This window comes from Pelodiscus sinensis, chromosome 6 (assembly GCF_049634645.1).
Source record: "Pelodiscus sinensis isolate JC-2024 chromosome 6, ASM4963464v1, whole genome shotgun sequence".
NCBI lineage: Eukaryota > Metazoa > Chordata > Testudines > Trionychidae > Pelodiscus > Pelodiscus sinensis.
The window spans coordinates 11,646,499-11,666,933 of record NC_134716.1 but is presented as its reverse complement, the minus strand read 5'-3'; positions in this window follow the sequence as shown (position 1 = coordinate 11,666,933).

Sequence of the window (20,435 nt, the reverse complement as noted above, 5' to 3'; positions counted from 1 at the left end):
ATGGAAGCAAAGAAATAATTTAGGCTGTGTCTACTTTGGCAAGATTATGCACAAAAGCGACTTCTTTTGCACAAAATCTTGCCGCCTGTCTACACTGGCCGCGAGTATATGCGCAACAACACTGACGTTGTAATGTACAAAATCAGTGCTTCTTGCACAAATACTCTGACGCTCCCGCTCAGGGATAAGTCCTCTTGTGCAAGTGTTCTTGCGCAAGAGGCCAGTGTAGACAGGTAACATCAATTTCTTGTGCAAGAAAGCCCGATGGCTTAAATGGTCATTGGAGCTTTCTTGTGCAAGAGAGCGTCTACACTGGCATGGATGCTTTTGCGTAAAAGCAAATCTTTTGCACAAAGGCACATGCCAGTATAGAAGCTCTCTTGCGCAAATACTTTTAACGGAAAAACTCTTCCGTTGAAAGTATTTGCGCAAAATCATGCCAGGGTAGACGCAGCCTCAGTCTCTCTGCAATGGCTTTATTGTCCTTGATTGCTCCTTTTGTATATCGATTGTCCAGGGGCCCCACTGGTTTTTTAGCAGGCTTCCTGCTTCTAATGTACTTAAACATTTTGCTATTACTTTTTGAGTTTTTGGCTAGCTGTTCCTCAAAATCTTTTTTGGCTTTTCTTATTACATTTTTATACTTAATTTAGCAGTGTTTATGTTTCTTTCTATTTACCTCACTAGGATTAGACTTCCACTTTTTAAAATATGTCTTTTTATTTCTCACTGATTCTCTTACATGGTTGTTAAGCCACGGTGGCTCTTTTTTAGGTCTCTTACTATGTTTTTTAATTTGGAGTATACATATAACTTGGGACTCTATTATGGTGTCTTTAAAAAATTTTCATGCAGCTTGCAGGGATTTTACTCTAGTCACTGTACCTTTTAATTTCTGTTTAACTAACCTCCTCATTTTTGCGTAATTCCCCTTTTTGAAATTAAATGTCAGAGTGTTGGACTGCTGAGGTGTTCTTCCCACCACAGGAATGTTACATGTTATTATATTATGATCACTATTATGGTCACTATTCCCAAGTGGTTATATAATAGTTACCTCCTGGACCAGATCCTGTGCTCATAGTGGGTTAGATTTTACCTTCAGTCATATCAGATTATTGACTTTTACAGCTGTTACCTGCTCCAGAGTCAGCCCAGGGAAAGAATATCAGTTGGATTCTCTTCCCTGAGGACCTAATCTGAAGACAAGGAGGCTTCACAGGTGTTCCTGAGAACTCAATTTGGCCTGCAGTGCCTTCATTCATGAGGATGATCAGAAAAAAGGGAAAGATAAAAATAGACATTTGATTCTTAGATCCCAGCTGGAGTCGGTAAGGCTGAGACGTAAGAATAATCATTTTGCTTTTTAAAAGCTTATTTGGCATGGGAATTGGTGAGATAATAAATGTGGGACTCAACAAGGCTATTGTTAAGGAGTCCCTTTTAAGTTTAGAAACTTATTTTAATATTATCTACATTCAGAAATGAGAAACTTCAATTCTGGTTAACACTTATTACTGCTATAATCATTTCTCTGATTATTCTTATTTAATACTGTAGGCAAATTCATCACCCATAGTATATCATTAATTTGATTTTTGCCTCTTTCTGTTCACAGGCAGTTGTTCCAATTTTCTCATTGACTAGTTGTTCAAAATAATTTGCTGGATAAGTTCTATGCATAACTTAGTGTAGAGATTGCTTGCAAATAGTTTCTTGTGATAGTCAAAGTGCAAGCTGTTCTTAGCTTCAGTAGACACAGACCACATGGGATTGTCTCCGCTGTCTGATTGGCGAGGAGTAGCTCTTAGACCTGGTTTCTGGTTCAGGGGCCTGTATTTGTGCATTCAGAACTGACAGTGTGACCATTCTCCAATATCTGTTGGAAATCAATCCCATCTAGTGCTATTTTGATCTGACTCTAAATGTATCTGCCAAATGTTAGCATTTCCTAGGGAAAAGTATTGAAATGGGGGAGCAGCACTGCTCATAAGGAATTTTGACTCTTTAGAGCAAATGCAGAAGGTGAAGTGCAGGGCGGTAAAATCAGTAACTCCCAGATACTATAGTGATGAGTGTTACAAGAGTGCTATAGAAAAGAGGGAGGGTAGATTTGTGCACCTGTGTTGGTCCCAGGATATGAGAGACACAATTTGGGTGATTTGGGTCCAATCTTTTATTGGACCAACTCTTGTAGAAGAGACAAGCCTTCAAGCAAAACAGAGACCAGAGCTTGTCTCTTTCACCAGCAGCACTTGAGCAAATAAAAGTTACCCATGTAGTCCCTGATCTGTACATTAATGCAGACAGTACCCTCCATGGATGTAGAGGCCCATGAAATACTGTTATTATTGGGTTCCATGAAGATATGTGCTGTATGTGGCTTCCTGAGTCCAGCTCATAACAGTGAGTTTGGTATTTCAAGTATAAAGTGACAATGTCCCTAATGGTCGCCTCTGTAGGGTTGCCAGGTGTCCGGTATGGACCTGGATAGTCCGGTATTTTTGCCTCCTGTCCGGTAAAAAAATTCTGTATTTTCTAATTTTTTCCTGGCCAGGAGGCGAAAATCCCGGGTGCTTACCTGGTTCCGCAGCAGAGCTGTCTGGCCGGGAGCAGGAAGACAAGATGGTGGATAGCTGCCAGCAGCATGTTAGGGCCAAAAAGCCTCAGAAGCATTTCTTAAAGGGGCCATGCTGGGGAGGGGGTATTTTGTTTTATTTATTTTATTTTTTTTTCCTTAATGACTCTTGGGGTCCCTTTTTTTCCTCAACAACTTTGGTCTCCCCCTTTTTTGCTCAATAGAATTTTTTCCCCAGTGTTTTTCTCTGAGGGAAAGGGTGTTTGGTATTTTTAGTTAAACAATCTGGCAACCCTAGTACTAATCAGAGTGTGCTTCCTCCCCTGCTACCTAGGTGGTGTGTCCCGGAGTACTGAGCCAGACATCCCAATTGGCACAGCCCCATCACAGGCCCTCACAACTTTTTTTGTTGTTGCCCTTGTAAACTCTAGATCCTGTTACCATTTCTATACCTGCCATCGCTTTCCTCACCTAAGTTGTTCCATTGTGTCCTCAAACTCAGATGAATATGGCCAGATTGTGGCCTAAGTGCCTTACGAGATAGAACCAGCTACATAAAAATAAATGCAACTAAATTCAAGGCACTTTGTAAAAATCAAGTATAAGACTCATATTTCAGTTTTACTGCAGTGCACTTGAACCAATGTAGTCAATCAATTTCCAGTGTCTATTGTCTGATCTCGCAGCAAGGACATTATCTTTCCATTGCTTTGCATTTGCTTGTGTCATTCACCATATCCTTTATTCAGGCTAGTACCAAATGCCTTCAGGAAATCTGTTATGTGCCTTTTGATTATTATTTTTATTTTAACAAAGAATGAACACTGAAGGTCAGCACTCTTCATAACTGTTCAAGCATACAAATATTTTCTTCGGCTACCAGCTAAGGAACCTTTTTTTAAGGATAAAAAAAGCAAAAATATAGATCTAATAAAATTGTACTCTTCATAGGTTGTTCAGACAATACAAAATGAATATTAAACCTCCTCCCCTCCACACTCATTCTAATCAAACAATTATTTTGCTGTTATGCTAGGTTTCTATTCTCTTGACAAGATGCATGTTCTGTTCTAATGTCCTGGGAGTCATTAAAGTCTATTGCAAAATGCAAAACCCTCCTTCTAGTGTTTTTTTTTAATTATCTCATAAGCAATCTGCTCTTGCCCAGTGTTCACCTCTATCAAAGCTCCACAGCACAGCTCTGAGCATGCTGTACCCCCCGGTAATTATTGGCACTGTGATTTTTGTCTCACACCAAGTTGCAATTTTAATTTGTCTCTGTTTATTGACAGCAGCAAATAATGTATTTAAGGGAAGGTATAGGCTGGTTAATATTAATATATATGCAAAAGGAGAATGGAATAATAGCTTAATACTGATCCTTTGTATGAAATCTTTGTTATCCCACAGTTCCTAATGCTTTCCGTCGTGAGATTTTTTAAAATCAGTCTTTAAGAGCAAATAACATTGAGCACTGAGATTGTAAACCAAGGCTTGTTTGTTTGGATCTTATTGCAGGGGCTCCTTTCACATCAAAACCACACACAGAAAAATATCCCAAAGGTCCTGGATTTTGCAGATATTTTCCTTTTCATTTCCTTAAAGTCCTTTATAGGTTAGAAATTGTGTCAGCAAAGGAAACAGCCTGATTCATATTACAAACCAGAAAGTGTGCTGAAGTTCGCCATACAATGCATGGTTTCGGCATTCGACGCAATCCAAGGAAATCTGGTGCTGAATTCAGATCAAGCACAGATCTCACACAGTAAGCTCTGGGTTCCCAACTCTCCCAGATCAGATGGACCAGGCATCCAGTCTGTCTGGTCGAGAGAGTTCGCAACCCTCAGCAGGCTGGATCGCCAGCAACAGTGACATCCACACCCTGTGCCCAGTGAAGCTAATGATAAAACTCCATTGACTTCCGCGGTTCAAAAGCAGAGCTCGAGGGACTGTCTCCACTTCTGCTACAGGGTCTGGACATCGTCACCAAGGGTTCTAAACCCATTGGGCCCTGGTGGTAGAATAATCCTCCTGTTTGGTTGACAGAAGGGATTCAGTGCCAATGAGATTCAGATTCTGTCTTCTACTGCACAGAGGAAGTGAGCCCAGGAGCCCCTGCAGCCACGTACAAATGAGACGAAATGCTGCCATTCGTGCTCCCTGAGCCATCTTGAAGTGAGTGCTGACATGGCCAGCTGTGCTGCCTGAGCCAAGAGGGCAGGATCCGCTTCCCAACGGGAATGGCCAGGCTCAGTACTCCGGGACATACTGGCTCGGTAGCCGGGGAGGAAGCACACTCAGCTTAGAACAGAGACAGCCATTAGGGACACTGTCTGCTTTATCTTGATATACCAAACTCACTGTTATGACCTGCATTCAGGTACATATCTTCACAACAGGGTCAAAACAGCCCTCAGATGAGGGCCAGGGCTGGTACCCAATCAACAGAGGGCTTGAGACAGCCAATCAGGGTCTTGCTAGGCCCTATAAGAAGGACTCCAGGAGAGAAGGTATTTGCTCTGGCTCCAGCTTTGGGAGGAGAGGGACTCAGCTGTCTTTTAGGAAGTGTACTTTGGACAGAGCAGAACTAGGAAAAGACAGCAGGTCCTCAGGCCTAAATAAACCCCAGCCTGAGGTCCTACACCTGCAGAGAAGCAGCCAGGGCAGGAATAGGCAGCAGCTCCTGCCCCCTTTGCTAGTGATGAAGTGGACAGTTCAGATGACAGTTTGCCTCTGAGGGAAGAGGCTTGATGATGAATGACAGTGGTGAGGTGAGGTGAGTGGTGGTTTAGGGAGAATGAGGTTCCCTGGAAGGGGAAGACCCCAAAATAGGGATGGGCAATAATTTTTGACAGGGGGCCATTCCAAGATTTTGGAAAGTAGTCAAGGGCTGCACTCTTCCATGATATTAATGGAGAAGATGAGGGGTCTGGGATGAAGGTTGGGTGCAGAAGGGAGCTTGGGGTAAGGGATTGGGGTGCAGGAGGGAGACTGGAGTCTGGGAGGGAGTTTGGGTGAAGGAGGTCGTTGTGACCTGGGACAGGGGACTAGAGTGCAGGGGTTTGGGATGTGACCTAGGGTAAGAGGGGATTGTGATCTGGGGCAGGAGACTGGAATGTCAGATCTGGGAGGGAGTATGGGTGTAAGGGGGATAGAGGGTTTGGATATGTTGGGGGGGGGCAAAAGGTTGGGGCAGGAAAGGGCTGGGGTGCCACAAGGAGGCTATGGCCAAGAGACTTACCTACCCGCTGCCAAACCTGCCTTCCTGCAGAGCTAAGGCATTCAGAGCTTAAAACATTTCCCAGCCAGCCATCCTGCCTGCTTGCCTGGCCATGTGCTTCACTGAATAACTGAGCCAAGGAGAGCGGGGGGGGGGGGGGGGGGGGGGTGATTCTTGAGGGGGAGTGGTTCTTCTTGGTGGCCTGTTATTCAAACAAGCAGCTCCCATTGGCTGGTTGCTGGTCAGAAACTGGCCAATGGGAATGTGCTGGGGGTGGGATGGCTCCTGAAACTTCCCCCTCTCCTCCAGTTTTAAAACAGAAATGGAGCCCTGCAGCTGAGTTTCTGCACAGCACATGGGGCTGCGGGGCAAGCAGGGGAGCCTGCCTGGGGCTCCCCACTGCCTCTTAGGGCTGTATCTAGCCCACAGGCCATATTTTGCCCAGGCCTGCCCCAGAGTGTGGGTACCGCTACAGGGCACTAGGGCTGTGTCTACATTGGTGCGATTTTGCTTTTGCGCAAAAACTTGCTGCCAATCTACACTGGCTGCAAGTTCTTGTGCAAGAACACTGACATTCTAATGTATGAAATCAGTGCTTCTTGCTCAAGAACTATGATGTTCCCACTCAGGAAGAAGCCCAGAAGAGGCCAGTGTAGAGAGGCAACATGAATTTCTTGCACAAGAAAGCCCTATGGTTAAAGTGGCCATCAGAGCTTTCTTGCACAAGAGAGCGTCTACACTGGCAAGGATGCTCTTGCGCAAAAGCACATCTCTTGTGCAAAATCACATGCCAGTGTAGACACTCTCTTCTGGAAGAGTTTTTTGCACAAGAACTCTTCCACAAAAGAGTTCTTGCACAAGAAGCTGCCAGTGTAGACGTAGCCTATATGTCCAGATAATAACTTAAAAGTTGGTAAAATCAGAATATTTATGCCTGAGACTAAAAATAACAGAGGAATTTTCCCCTGTCTTTCTATGAGATAGTTCTACCAGCACAGATGGGGGGAGGGAGGTTTCACTCTGAAATGATCTGTGAACATGCACATCTAGATGAAGCTGAAGATCAAAGTTATAGCCCAGCTCATTACATCACTTGGCCTAACAAAAAAAGTTGCTTGTGATCAGCAAAGATTGCAGACACATCAGAGACACGTTAAGCAGGAGAAGTGGCCTGGTGATCATTTGGAAAACTAATCTGAATAAAATCATCTAAAACCAAACCAAACTTTCAGCTTCTTTTATATCTCTGGCCAGAGCAAACTTGTTCAAAAGGGCTTTATTTATTGTGGGAGAAAAGGTAAGTTGAGGCTGCTGCAAGGGGAACAATGCTGAACAATTTCTCATTACTCCAAGCTCCCTGTCAAATCACATCAGACTCTCCTCCTCAGACAACCAATCTGCATCAAGTCTTTTCCTCTTCATCGCTAAGATCTTTCATTTTCTAGCCCTCTCTGTTGCCAGATCCCTGGTCAACTGCCTGATCATATCAATCTGCATTCTCAAAGGTATTTAGGTATCTAAAGCCTATTGAAATCAATGTGAATTAGTTGCCTAAATAACCTTGGAGTATGTGGGCTGCTCCATCTTAAATATTGTAATATCCTCACTGGCCACCCTGACGTCCACCTTTGTATGTCAGCTATGTTACCATCAGAATCATTATCCTCATCGGCTGTCTGTCACTGCCTCAGTGAATGCCTTCACTGATTACCTCTTTCTTCACATCTGAAAGGTCTGATTCAAAAGTCATTGAATTCAGCAGGTGCACACTGGGTTTGGAGTCAGGCCTTCAGTTCAGTATTATCCTCCTCATGTTGAACACCCTGTGAAACTTTGCCCTCCCTTACGTTTGGGCCATTGTCTCCTCCCTCACTGCTCAGTTCCTTCCCTCAGTAAGAGCAATTTCAATGCAATGGAGAGGACCAGAAGTGGCTTACAGGGAAACAGAGTGTGAACCAGTCCAGGAGAAGTCAAGGCAGAGATAACAAACTGCACGTCTGGGCAGTAAATGGGGAGGTTAAGCACTAGGGGATAAAGAGCACTTCCATGTGGAAAAAGGCCAGATGACACAGTGGAAGGGCTGGGGGTCAGGAGCAGACTGGGTCAAAGAGACAGGTAAAAGGTCAGTGAGACTGGAGTGAAGGAGGAAAGGCTACGAGGCATGCAGGAGGCAAAGGGAATGAATTAATGTATTTCTATCCTGGATGGCAAGTGGTGAGAACTCTGAATCTATTAACACTAAACCACACACGTGGCGGGAAGGGGGGGTGTGCTGCATGTATAGCATGGAAGTGGCATCCCTCAAAGGAGAGGATTACTGACCCCATTAGTCCATTGGAATAGTTTAGTAAGCTGATTATTAAAGCACAGCAACATGCTCCAGGGGCTTGATGTTCCAGGGAAAACATACATTCAAGCAGAGCAAAATAATGCAGAATCAACAGTCTAATGCATTCACTAGCACCTTGGCTAATCCTCCTGGTTTTTGCTTTGCTCTCTCTTTTACATGTATATTTTATTCTCTACAAATAAACATCTCAATGCACATGAAAATGTAAACCAGGAAGGATGGGCTGCTTTGTGCTGATCTGTAATTATAATGTCTCCCAGAGTTCCAGAAAACATTGCTGGGACTCCATAAGGGAACCTGTCTGCTTGTTTTACTGACAACAATGAGCTAGCCACAGAAACCACTTGTCTCCACACCTCTGGAAATTAGACAAAAGCTGCCAAACCAAAATAGGTCTCCCATTCAAAAGGGGGCATTGGATCAGATTAGAGTTCTATGGGAACTGATGGGAGATTAAGCTAATTTAACACCTACTTATGCACCAGGTTGTGAGGCTCAGAGTGTTTATGAAGGGCTCATCTATGTAACTGGCATTGACAAGGCCAAACCTTTCCAAAATCTTGAGTCAGGCACTAATTATGCAATTTTTAAACCAGGCATGAGATGGTTTTTAATAATAAATGAGGAAGGGGGGTCATTTTCCTACAGGTTTCTGAGGTTTTGATTTTCATGCTCTTCTGCACCGTCACTAAAGCTAGAAGCTTTTTTTAAAATGAAAACTGAGGCTTTCTCCTCATTGACTGCCTCCGGCTGGATTCAGGAAGATCAAGCAGAGAGATCACTCTAGAAAGAGATTCAAAACTAAATCAGGGCAAAAAGTTGGCGTAGTTATTCACTCCCTGAAAACTGGTCCATTAACTGTAATGAGCTGATCCGTTAAGGCAAAACTTACATTGCTAGTAACTATGGATTCTCTCCTTGCTCCTCACATACAAAAGGAATCAGCCAGATGTATGATTTTTTACCTGATTTTCTCTTTGCACACTTTTAGTAAATGTTCATTGTTCTGTTGCTGGTCCCACAGCAGCATTCTTCCTAGGACAGTTGCTCTATTGGATGACCTGTATGGTACCTTACCATAGGTTGTTACCTGGATAGGATGTGAAACAGAGAAGGCAGAGAGACAAGAAGAGAAAACAAAGCCTTATTTATTTAAGTGATTAACCCCAGTCTGCTGCACACAGTACAATGAGGAGAGCAGATCATACACTCAGCACATTCATTGGTTTAAATAGAATAGACTTCAGTATAAAACATCAAGATATGTCTCCAGACTCCCTTTGAGACAGTGGGCTTCTAAATAAATTGGACATTGTATTACATCCCTTTTCTTCAGGGGAACAATAAATTAAAAAGCAAATGCACCAAGATTGGTGCCATAGCAGAAACAAAAACATGAAATCAGAGGGAAACAGAGCAAGCTCATAATGAAAACAGCTCCCTTTGAAGCTCTCCCAACATACACACTCTTTCCCTCTAGCTTCAGCCATTTTGCAGCGCTTTATTAAACTTGCATCTCTGCAGAGGAATTACTTGAAAGAGAGAGGAGTAATAGATTTTCAGAGCCAATGAAAACAAACCCCCTAGAAATAGGAGAGGGTTTCATTCCCAGCAGGGAGCTCTTTAATCCTTCTCTCATCTTTATCCATCGTAGACTAGGCTGTATCAAACCGCAAAAGAACTCTGTGATGACGCTGCCAAGAGTCTTGGGAATGCACTGGTCAGTCAACAAACCAAAGCCATGACTATCAATGCCTTTTAACTCTGAACTGGGAGGCAACAAGCATCCTTCATGATATGGTGTTAGTTCCTCACAAAAACATGTTTACTGGGCAATTATTTTTGGCAGCTTTACAAGGTCTGAATGTAGAAGAAGGGGGGAGGGCAGTCTCTGTGGGTACTTGGTTGTCTACAGGACTAAAGCAGAGAAGATGTAGCCCGTTGCACCCAGCCAAATACACTGAGATATTTGAATTACAGATTTATGACTCTTCATAGTTATTTTTTTTTATTGTAATGTTAATTTGTTGGGCTCCTTTTTAAGAAAACTGTAATAGGAAGGCAACGAAAGAGATTGTACTAGAAAAGACAAATACTTCCTCTGCTTTAAAAGAAAATGCCAAACAATATAGCACTGTATGTAACGATAGTACTAAGGTATATTTTTGCTATAAAATGCTGTATGCTAATGAACTCTGCCTTGTGTCCACAATTATGAAATATTTTACTGATTACATCTGGACCTGGGGCATGATTCTTAGCCCCTTCTCATCTCATAGACATTGGTAGGAGTGGAAGGCACTCAGCACTGGTAGGATCCAGTTCTTGTTCGCTGCCTTTTTATTCCCACAGGTTTCATCACTTTTAAAAATCATTTTTGGGTTGCTAATTTGAAGCAATGTCATTATGGGTATGTCTACACTGGGTATGTCGCACATATGGTCCATGTCAGCAGACAAGCTAGGAAGCTGTTTAACTGTAGGGTAGATGCTTGAACTTGGGCTAGAGCCTAATTTCTGGGAGGCCCTAAGGTTTAGACTCCAGCCCAAGCCAAGCCATGCAAACAAGAGCCAGCAATTGGCTTTTTCATTGCAGTATAGGCATTCCCTGTGTCTCTCTTTAGTCCTGACTACTCGTGTTGCACCATGTCACTTCCCAGACAAGAGGGCGGGGACACAGCAGAATGTTCATAGACCAGATATTTGTTAGGCCACCCAATTTAACAGAACATGTTTCGCTCGGAAGGAAGCGAATTTGAATTGTCTGCATAAGGTTTGAGTCCAGGTCTAATCCAATACTCTTTCACCTCTAGATATTCTATGATCATTAGAAAAAATCTCTCCCGAGACAGGGGCAGCATACTTCAGAGCAGATCCTAAGAGCATTCAGCACCTTTGGTTAGGACATGCAAAAAATGTAACCCCGGCACAGAACCCAGGTGTTTAGAAGCCCTATCTCTCCAGATGAATCTGTGACAATTCAACAGCAGTGTTGGTCAGAAAATAGAAAAACAATTTAGAAAATAACTTCAATACATAAGGGATTATTTAGTATTACTGAAAGATTAGGTGACTCCATCAGAGTCAGGGAAATCACCTCCAGCTGCCTTTTAGTTTAATGGCACTAAGTTAGCAAAGGCCTGTCACAAGTCCATGAGAACAAGGGTCCTCATGTCACTGAGAAAGGGACAGTTACTTCCATGGACTGTACTAAAAACTACTAAGGCAAAAGAGGTTTTGTGCGAGATGGACAGCAGCTTTCTTACAAGGGAAGAGATGATGCAGAAAGACAGAACTTCCTGCTGTGATATCAGAATGTCATTGTAATAGTCATCGCCATTAAATTGATTTTGGGATCAAACCAAGACATTGTCTCTTTAAACAGGAATTCTCTTCTGCAAAGTTCCTGGCAGATTGCGAGAACCCACCTTCTAACAGAGAGTTCATCCCTACATCCTTTCTATCCAGAAAAAGATTAAGGGATCACAGAGCAGAACCATCACAACCTCTGTAGCTTTATAACTAAATCCCTTTTACCATAAATAACAGGCTTGTTATACTAAGCTGGGCTTGCTTGACTCCTGCTCTGAATCTGGAATCTGGGGCTACTTTAAATCTTGTAAACAGAATAAAACCTTTTATCTTGTATTTCTCTTTATTTAATACTTCCAGCCAAACCCGCAGGTCTATACCTTGAAAATAAGCAATTTTGGAGAGAATTAAAGTTTAAACATTTATATCATACCAGCAGTATTTTCAGACTGTGAATTTTTGGAACTTATATAATCAGCAGAAGCCCATGTTAAGGTATAGCAGAGTTGTCGATACAAACACTTAGTTCACAACAAATCTGAGGGAACATCTGCACTTCACAGCTATTTTGGGATACTTCTGGTATCCAGAAATAGCTACCCCGCATCTAGACAAGCCGTCCATTATTTTGAAGCAAAATGCAGGACTGTGTAGCACTTTAAAGACTAACAAGATGGTTTATTAGGTGATGAGCTTTCGTGGGCCAGACCCACTTCTTCAGATCGAATAGTGGAAGAAAATAGTCACAACCATATATACCAAAGGATACAATTAAAAAAATGAACACATATGAAAAAGACAAATCACATTTGAGAACAGAAGGCGTATGCAGGGTGGGGGGAAGGAAGGTAAGCGTCTGTAAGTTAATGATATTAGAGGTGGGGAAAGGTAGATGTCTGTGAGCTAATGGTATTAGAGGTGATAATTGGGGAAGCTATCTTTGTAATGGGTAAGGTAGTTGGGGTCTTTGTTCAATCCCCCTGGAGAGTGTCGAATTTTAGCATGAATGACAGTTCAGAGGATTCCCTTTCAAGTGCAGATGTAAAAGGTCTTTGTAGCAGAATGCAGGTAGTTAAGTCATTGAGACAGTGTCCTTTCTGGTTGAAATGGCAAGAAATTGTTTGGGTTTTTTTGTGATCCTGTCTGATATCTGTTTTGTGGGCATTATTTCGAAATATTTTCCAGTAAATCTCGTTGCAGGAGGGATAAGGGATGGCTCGAAATAGCGTGTTATTTCAAAATTTGGTACTGTGTAGATGCACCAAATTTCAAAATAACCTATTTCAAAATATATTTGAGATAAGATATGCAATTTGTATAGTTCAAATTGTATATCTTATTCTGAGTTTAGGGTGCTGTGTAGGTGCACCCTGAGGCTATGTCTACACTACGTATTTTGTTGGAAGAGGCAATGCAAATGAAGCGCTGATTAACATTTTCTCGTGCTTAATTTGCATAATCTATTCCGATCCATTTTTGCACAAAAACATGCAGTGTGGACATGTTCGTTTTGCGCAAAACCCCCTTTTTACACAAGATCTTTATGCCTCCCCTGAGAAAGGCAGAGCAGGGGATCTCCGGCGGGCCTCCACATGCTGTCCTTGCCTGCAGACATGACTCCTGCAGCTCCCATTGATCAATAACGGGGAACGGTGGCTAGTAGAAGCTGTGGCTGTACACGAGGGGCAGCACATGGCACATGGAGCCATTGCTGTACATGCCAGCTGCTTTCAGGAGTGGTGCTGAACCAGGGCAGGAGTAAGCTCCACCACCTGGAATCTGTCTCAGTTAAATGGTGCCCAGCCAGTGCCTGTATCCTGAACCTTGTCCCAGCCCCAAACCACCTCCTGCACCCAACCTGCTGCTCCAGACATGAGTCTCCCTGCACCCAAACTCCTTCCCAGGGCTTGCACCTTGAAACCCTTCCTGGACCTCATCCTCCACCCTGGGCTGAGGCTGGAGCCTCTCCCACATGCCGAACCCTTTGGCCAAGACCAAAGCCTGCACCCCACCATCTACCCCAGCCTGGTGAAAGTGAGTGAGGATGGGGGAGAAAGGAGGATGGAGTGAGCAGGGGGAGGTCTCGGAGAAAGGGCAGAGCAGGGGAGGGGCTTCAAAGCAGAGGTGAGAAGGAAGCAGGGTAAAGGTATAAGGGTTTGAGGTAGATCTTACATTGCACTGAAATTGAAAAAAATGACCTTGTGGTTAAAAAGGTTGGAAACCAAATGGCTTAGAGGAACTACGCTATAAAGCCCATGATGTGTTGCAGCAGCTCAATTAGACTCAATTTACTGCTGAAGCTGAAATGAAATGTTTGGTTCAACAAACTAAAATGCTTCAATTCAGGTCAACCCTAAAGAAGAGAATTCACTGTGGGGTTTTTGTTCTGTTTTGTTATGGAAAAATCAAGATGTTGGCAAAGTCAACATTTTTCAGTGAAAAATGTAGTTTTCCAATGTTAAGTTTTTTGGAATTTTGATGGAAACTTTCACAACCAGATCTAGCTGCAGGGCTTGGCAGTGGATCTCAGGGAGTATACTGCAAATAAATGGAGACAGCATGAGCCAGTTGGTGAGAAATCTAGAGAAGATGGGCTGAAAGTTTGGAGGATAAACTGCAGCAAGCCCCTGGAAACTTTCAGTTCCAGGTAGGTCAACATCCATCTCTCATACATCTAATTGCACATGGAGGGGCCAGAGGTACTTGTGCCGCCATATAGAATTCATAAAATTATAGGGCTGGACAAGACCTCAGGAGGTCATCGTATCCAGCCCCTTCTTAAAAGCAGGACCAGCCCCAACTAAATCATCCCAGCCAGGGCTTTGACAAACCAGAACTTACAAACCTCTAGTGATGGAGATTCCACCACTTCCCTAGGTAACCCATTCCAGTGCTTCACCACCCTGATAGTGAAATAGTTTTTCCTAATATCCAACCTAGACCTCCCCCACTGTAACTTGAGACCATTGCTCCTTGTTCTGCCATCCGTCACTACTGTGAGCAGCCTTTCTCCATCCTCTTTGGAACCTCCCTTCAGAAAATTGAAGGCTGCTATCAAATCCCCCCTCACTCTTCACAATTCAGAGAACTTTGTGTGTCCAGGGAATAATCAGCAAGCAGCTAGGGTGTGTCTAGACTACATGCCTCCTTCGACGGAGGCATGTAGATTAGCCAGATCGGAAGAGGGAAATGAAGCCACGATTAAAATAATCGCGGCTTCATTTAAATTTAAATGGCTGCCCCGATCTGCCGATCAGCTGTTTGTCGGCAGATCGGGGCAGTCTGGACGCGATGCGCCGACAAAGAAGCCTTTCTTCATTGGCACAGGTAAACCTGGTTTCACGAGGCTTACCTGTGCCGATGAAGAAAGGCTTCTTTGTCGGCGCTGCGCGTCCAGACTGCCCCGATCTGCCGACAAACAGCTGATCGGCAGATTGGGGCAGCCATTTAAATTTAAATGAAGCCGCGATTATTTTAATCGCGGCTTCATTTCCCTCTTCCGATCTGGCTAATCTACATGCCTCCGTCGAAGGAGGCATGTAGTCTAGACACACCCCTAGTGTTTGTGCAAGGCATAGTCAGGATAGGTGGTTTTCAGTGCATTGAATGCAGCCCCACAATGAAATCCCAGGAATGAGAGAAGAAAAATAAAATATACGGGAAAGCCTGGACTGACAGTAGCTATCATTGACACTCATGGAATACTTGAGTAGGGCTGGAAACTACAGTAGTTTAGGATTTGAGCTGTTGTATCTGCTTTGATGCCATGTTTGCAGAGACAGTCCTTGAAACAACGATGGCTTTATTCCTCTGTCTGTAGAGAATGATATTACCAGGATATGTTTCTATTTGGCTTAGATGACTGCTGTGTGCTGTCATGTCATGTGCAGGAGAGTGGACTTGATGACTTCTCGAGGTCCCTTCCAGTTGTAGTGTTCTGTGATTCTATGATTCTGTCAGCTATGCTGCTTATACATTCATTTATTATGTATCCAAAGATGCCTTGGCAAAATTGACAGGACCCACTTAAAAAAAACCTTGTTGAACAGAAAACACTATATTGTATTGAGCCCAAATTATCTTCTAAAATATTGAGGGAGACCCAACTTCTGTGAATGGTTTATATTATAGGAAATTGCCTATCTCCTAGACTGGAAGGGACCCTGAAAAGTCATCAAGTCTACTCCCCTGCCCTCACAGCAGGACCAAGTACTATGCCTGACAAATTTTTGCCCCAAACAGTCTCCACAAGGATTGAACTCACAACCCTGGATTGAACAGCTCAATGCTCAAACCACTGAGCTATCCCTCCCCCCTTTGGGTGGGGCATTTAAAATTTGGGAGATTGTAAGAATTTCATTTTAAAAAAATAAGTACGCAAAAATGGGTTATAATCCCCAATTAAATTTAAAAAATAGAAACTAAGAAGGATAGAGGTGCCACCAATGTCTGACACTACGTGTCAATGGCAGGTGATGGAGTGTGAGGGATGTGCCTACATGAGCATGGATAATTAGGTAAGCTCAGTTTGGCAAGGAAGGGGGAAGAGAAACTGGAAAACTCCCAAGCACAAAAATAACTATCAGTTTAAAATATGAAGAAGAAACATGGGAATTAAGCATGGTGGAATGCTATATTCCCATCAGACCATTGGTTCACCTGTTTCAATATTTTAACTCCAACAGTGGCCACTCCACCAATGTTTCAGAAGAAGGGGAAACACTCCACAATACACCTGACCTCCGCAGGCAATCAGCTGTCTGAGATCCTGAAACATGGGATTTGATCAGTTTTACTAACTGATCAAGTGTAACTGCAAGTGTTAATAACATTGTGAAAGATTCATAGATTCCAAGGCCAGAAGGGACCTCTGTGATCATCTAGTCTAACTCCTGTAAAAAACAAGCCATAGAACATACTCTAAAGAATTCCTAGAGCAGATCTTTTAAAAATATATCCAATCATCATTTAGAAGGTGGCATTGTAAAGAATCCACTGGGACCCTTTGTAAATTGTTCCAATGGTTAGTTACTCTCACCATTAAAAAATTGTGCCTTCTTTCCAGACTGGTTTCTAACTTCCAGTCATTGGATCGTATAATAACTTTCTTAGCCAAACTGAAAAGCCCATTGTTAAATCTGCTCCACATGTAGATATTTATAGACTGTAATCAAGTCATCCTTTAACCTTGTCTTTGTTAAACTAAATAGACTGATCTCTGAGAGGCAGCTGGCTATTGTCTCTCCAGAGCATGGAAACTAGAGTGGGAGGAAGAGGAAGTTTAACACCTAAAAGGCTGTGCAGGAGGCTGGAGTAATTCTCTTACAACCTGGAAGCAAGGCATATCCACTGAATTAACCGTGGAATCCTCTAAACGTTGGTGGCATCAATTCTCCTGCATTTGAAACATAAGATATGGAGAAAGCTAGCCGGTATTTGTATAATTGCCTTTCTTGCTTTCTATGGGAATATTTGCTGCCATTGCTTGGTGATGCCAGATTTCAGTCTGTTTTCTGGGTCCCAGTAGCTCAAGCCCAATATCACAGAAATCCTAGAAACTCAGGTAAAGGGCAGCACTTCCTAGCTGAGCTCTTGCTATGCAATGACAATTCCTTAAAGTCCTCTGGATTTTTCAGACAGGTTATTGTTTGGTAGTGGGCAAAAATTCTTTTCACTGCACCTCCACATGTGCAAAATAAGCACAGTAGAGGCAGCATTTCATTCAAACATCCCTCTGCTCCCTTCTGCACAATTGGTGCCTGGTTCTCATGTACAATAAGACCGTTCACACCATGATGGCAATGGAGAAGAACCTAGAGGAGTATAGAGGGGTTTACAGCCCCTTTATGCTGCCAGAGTGGCATAGGACTTAGAGTAAATGAGGACTGCTCCTGAGTTCTCCTCTGTGTTATGTCTTATTTTTATGCCACACCCATCAGTGTGATTCTGAGCACCTGTAAAGGGCCAGGTATGTGGTAGCAGCTGTTCAATGTTTGGAATGAAATAAATGTTAAAAACTGAGCTCTAAAACCCTCATCTTTTATTTTATATGCGTGAATTCAAAATCTTCTGCCTACAGAACAAATTATGTAAATTACCATGGGAGAGGGAACTGAACAGTGGGTTTTGTATTCATTTAATTATAATGAACGTTCTGTGAATTAGCCTGAATCTTGAAGTAAAAACCAGTAGGAGCTGTCACATCATGAAAAATCTCAATTGAAAAAATGAAATAATTCACTTGGTTAGTGGAGGAGGGTGACTGGTTTTGGTGTTGAGGAAAAGAAGCACAAGTCATGACAGTGCCTGTGCCGTCAACAATTTTAGGGCCTCATCTTCATTTATGGTGAGGAGTAGGGGGAATATAAGGATGCTTGATGCTTGCACATTCCAGGCAGAGCTGCTCTGGGTTATTAGCAGGTAACAGAAGCAGAGCAGTGTGCTAGATGCACAACAAAGAAAAGGGCTGGTCTGCAGGATCTCGCACCTCACTGCTAAAACAGAACATACTGCTGAGTATCAACTCTCATGGGCTTCAGCTAGAAGTGAGGGTGCTCTGTGCCTTGCCATATCATACAGTTTTGTCATTGATTTTAGAAGACTGGAAACCTAGAGTAATTAATTGTTGTTCTTTATGGGGATACAAAGACAGGTCCCTGATTAGATAGATAGACCAGTGCAAACTGAGTATAAAACATGACTAATTTAGAATGGCAGTGATTTTCACCCATTCTGTATTGGTGCGAGTGAATGCACAAGAATGGGCCAAGTTCTGGTGGGAGAGAACTGATATGCTGAATTATTCCCAGTAAAAATTCAGTCTCTCAAAGGTGGTTGTGCAATCGCGAGCAAGTTACAAGGGGTCACATTTTAAAAAATGGCCTCTTAATTTGAGTTCTTTAGTGTGCTGATGTCCAGTTCTTGCTGCCTCTGGCTTGGTTTCCCAAGTCTACCCCAATACACACAAGCAATGTCTACACTGCTCTCTCTTGCACAAAAAATATGCAAATGAGGTGAAGCATGGAATATTGCCATGCCTCATTTCCATAATTAATGAGACTCTGTTTTTGCGCAAAAGGAGCCATCTGAAAAAAAGCGGAAAGTGGAAGAACGGCTCTTGCGCAAGAGGGGGTTTTTGCACAAAAAGGAGTTGCGTAGACAGCTCATTTTTGTGCAAAAGCCTCTTTAATTATGCAAATGAGGCGTGGCGATATTCCACACTTTTGCATACTTATCCCTCCTTTGCATATTTACACCCCTTATGTCAAACACCCGCTGTCTCTTTGTACTCAATTTAATTAGTGCTTTACTATATACAGAAATTACAAAGTGTCTCCTCAGAGTCAGAGCACTTCTGATGATGGCTTTTAGTCACCTCAGAGGGAAACACTTATCTACACCCAGCTATGTCTACACTATAGGCTTCTTGTGCAAGAAGCTTTTTGCGGAAGAGATATTCTAGAAAAACTTCTTCTGCAATAGCGCGTCCAAACTGCAATAGCGCATCAAAAAAGTGATGCGCTTTTGCACAAGAGAGCGTCCAGACTGCATGGATGCTCTCTCGAAAGAAGGCCCTGATTGCTATTTGCAGTGGCTATGTCTACACAGCAAGGCTTTTGCGCAAAAACCCATGAAGTGTCCACACCTCAAATGCGCTTTTGCACAAGTAAATGAACAGTAAAATGGCAGAAGGGAGGGCTTTTTCCGCCATCGGTAAACCTCCTTTTACAAAGCATAACTCCTTTTTGCGCTGCAGCTATTGTGCAAAATGGCAAGTATGGATGCTCCATTCTGTGAATGGCCATCAGAGCTTTCTTGCGCAAGAGTGTCCATGCAGTGTGGATGCTCTCTTGTGCAAAAGCATATCACTTTTGCCATGTGCTTTGAAGTGTGTAAGTGCTCTTGCACAAGAATTTGTTGCACAAAAACTCTTGTACTAAAGGCTTCTTGCGCAAGAAGGAAGTAGTGTAGACATAGCCAGAATGGCCACCAGGAGACCTGTGCATTTTTTGATTACCTCTTTTTGCGAAAAAAACCCCTCCTGTTCCCCATCTACACACACCTTTTTGCGCAAGAGCTCTTGAACAAAAAGGAGTTATTCCTTGTAGAAACAGAAATAACTATTGCGCAAAACCCCCTCTTTCTTTCATTTTACTTGTGCAAAAACACACTTGAGGTGTGGACGCTTCACAAGTTTTTGTGCAAAAACAGCTGGTTTTGCACAAAAACTCTGTAGTGTAGACATAGCCCCAAAGTTTTACCATTTTAATGACACTGGCACAGTTGAAGTGGCAGACCTCCCCAGGGTGGTATAGTTATTCCCATACAGGCATAGGAATAATTTATATTGGTATATCTGTGTTCACACTTGGACTACGTGTACACTGCAGGTTTCTTGTGCAAGTTATTGTGCAAGAGCACGTCCACATGTCCATGTGCTTTTGTGCAAGAGAGCGTCCACACTGCCATGGATGGTCTTGGGCAAGAAAGCTCTGTTGGCTAATCACAAAATGACCATCAAAGCACCTGTGCTTTTTCCAATAGGGGTTTCTTGTGCAAGAAACCCATGGGCTGTGTCTACATTGGCCCCTATTCCATAATAGGGATGCAAATGTAGCACTTTGGAATAGGCAAATCCGCAGGGGATTTAAATATCCCCCGCGGCATTTGCATTAACATGGCTGCTGCTTTTTTCCAGCTTGTAGATAAGCCGGAGAAAAGCGCCAGTCTGGACGCGATCCTCCGGAAAATAAGCTCTTTTCCGGAGGATCTCTTATTCCTACTTTCAACCCTGCAGTGTAGACATAGCTTTGGGGCAGTAGTGTTACAGATATATTGGTAAAACAATCATGACCCTAACTGAAATATTTATACTGATACTGATATACCCCACAAAAGGTGTGTAGACCAGATCTAAGAAGTCTTGGCAAACATTTTTAAATATGATACAAAAATAAGATTTTTCTGTAAATAACC